General features: G+C 42.3%; 1 protein-coding gene across 3 annotated transcripts in view; it reads right to left on the bottom strand.

Moving 5' to 3' along the window:
- The window catches only part of ANXA6 (annexin A6), a 70,537-nt gene that overhangs the window by 63,736 nt on the left and 4,603 nt on the right, over positions 1–2,198 (bottom strand). Inside the window, exon 1 of one of the 3 annotated variants that reach the window (XM_023726607.1) lies at positions 1,979–2,101. The exons of the other annotated variants lie outside the window; for them this stretch is intronic. The gene's annotated coding sequence lies outside the window, so the exon portion shown is untranslated. Of the gene's footprint in view, positions 1–1,978; positions 2,102–2,198 lie in introns of those variants that run through there. 3 annotated transcript variants of the gene reach the window in all.

Genomic DNA, 2,198 nt, shown 5'->3' with positions numbered 1-2,198 from the left:
AACAACCTGGAAGACGCAAAAAAAAAAAAAATCACCCAGAACCCTGTGCCCCAGGGACTATAACTTGAACCATGTTACACCTTGGCTCACAAGTCTCCAACGGTCCCCTTCAATAGCAGCCCTCAGCACTCAAAACCCTCAATTACCCTTCCTGATTCATCTGACCTCACCTCACTCCTCACTCCTCCTCACCTCCACCACACCCTCTCCCCTCTAAACCAGGGATGTCCATCCCCTCCAACAGCATTTTCTACCCAACCTTCTAAATCTAGACCAGTGCTCTTCAATTCCGGTTTCATTAAAACCACGGGGGAGTTTTTTAAATTTACCAAGGCATCAGGCCAAGCCCGAGACATCTGATTCCACTGTTCCTGGTTGAGGCCTGGGCTTTGGTAATTTTTAAGAACTTTGCTAGGTGATTCTATCTTGTAGCCAAGGTGGTTCTATGCTGGATTCAAATGCCACCTCTTCTAGGAAGCTGAGCGTGATTTCTCCCTCCTTTAAACCCCCGCAGCGCTCCGAAACCACCTTCACAAGATTGGCTTGAGTCACTGTTGCTGCTGGCAACAAGGTATTACAGGACAAAATCTGTATTTCAAAGGAAAACTGCATTGTCTAGAAAACATTCCTCCAAATTAGCTGATTCTTGCCTTTGTTTCTGAGCAATTTTACAGTACAGTAAGTTGTAGGGCACTGATAGTCCAGTGAAATAATTCTTAACCAACATTTTGTCTTATCTGGTAGAATTCCAATTGACCTCTCTCCCCCTCTGGTGGAAAAACCAGTCTTGCTCTATTTGCATATTCCTTTCACTATAAATGTGTCTGTGTTTTAGATTCTCTTTTGAGATGGCCGTACTATCTGCCAGGGAACCTTGGTGGTGTGCTGGTTAAGAGCTAAGGCTACTAACCAAAAGGTTGGCAGTTTGAATCCACTAGCCACTCCTTAGAAACCATATGGGGCAGTTCTACTCTGTCCTATAGAGTCACTATAAGTCAGGATCAACTTGATGGCAATGTGTTGTTTTTTGTTTTTTTTTTTTTAAATACCATCTGCCTGGTTTGATCATTGATTAACGAGTAGAATAAAATCTTTATTTATTCATTTTATACCTGTGTGAATCATGATTTTACCTTTTCTGGAAAATTATCTTTTAAATAGTTTGTGTATGCTTCTTTGCTGTGTCCCCTGCCACAGGCCTGGCTCATAAGGATTGTTATATGAAATGCATTAAGTAGCTTTAATGCTTTCTTTAGTGATCCCCTTGAAAAACCACAGAATAGCAGGAACCCCCAGCCTAGGGGTTTTTGAACTGTGCTTTTTGGAGAAACCCAGGGGTTCCAACACCACCCCCACTGCTACCCCAATCACAACAAAACTCAGGTTATCTGCTTTCCACCTCCAGGTTTCACTTAAGAATTCCTTTGAACAATGGCTTCTCTGGCTAAGTAATTTTTTTAAAACTATAACCCTCATTATATGACCAGGAGCGGAGATAACTTGTGAGGTTAGGTAACTTGCTCAACATCATTAAGAAAATTTATGATCAATCAGGGACTCATTCCTCAAAAAATATTTATTGAGCAACTGCTGAAAATTAGGCCCAGTGATGAGTTAGACGTAGAATAAACAACAAAACAGACAAGGCCCCTGCTCAGTCTAGTGCAGTAGTCTATAATTTTTTTTTTTTTGATCCTATACAGTAACAAAAAGGAGCCCTGGTGGCACAATGGTTAAGCGCTTGGCTGCTAACCAAAAGGTTCAAACCCACCAGCCGCTCTGCAGAAGAAAAGAATTGGTGATCTGCTTCTGTAAAGATCACAGCCTAGGAAACCCCAGGGGGCAGTTCTACTCTGTCACATGGGGTCATCATAAGTCGCAATCAACTCAATGGCACATAACAACATACAGCAACAAAAGAGAAAAAAACTTAGCATTCAAAATAAAAAATGAAAAATTCATATAAACAAAAATGTACCTTATAAGCATGAGATTAAAAGCACATGTAACAAAAGTCCTAATAGTTTCTTCCTGCAGCCCAAAGATCATCTTTAGCACCCCACGGAGGTGCATGTCTTCCCGCTTTCCTGGTGGCTTCTCCCGCAGCCTGCAGGAAGACACCAGGAACAGCTCCATCACCATCCAGGATCCTCGACTCTGACAAAACTAGGGTAAATGCCACCCCTAGCCCTGTGCCT

Source organism: Trichechus manatus, unplaced genomic scaffold (genome assembly GCF_000243295.1).
Source record: "Trichechus manatus latirostris isolate Lorelei unplaced genomic scaffold, TriManLat1.0 scaffold00011, whole genome shotgun sequence".
NCBI lineage: Eukaryota > Metazoa > Chordata > Mammalia > Sirenia > Trichechidae > Trichechus > Trichechus manatus.
The sequence above is the reverse complement of the archived record's forward strand: the minus strand, read 5'-3'. Positions and strand labels throughout refer to the sequence as shown.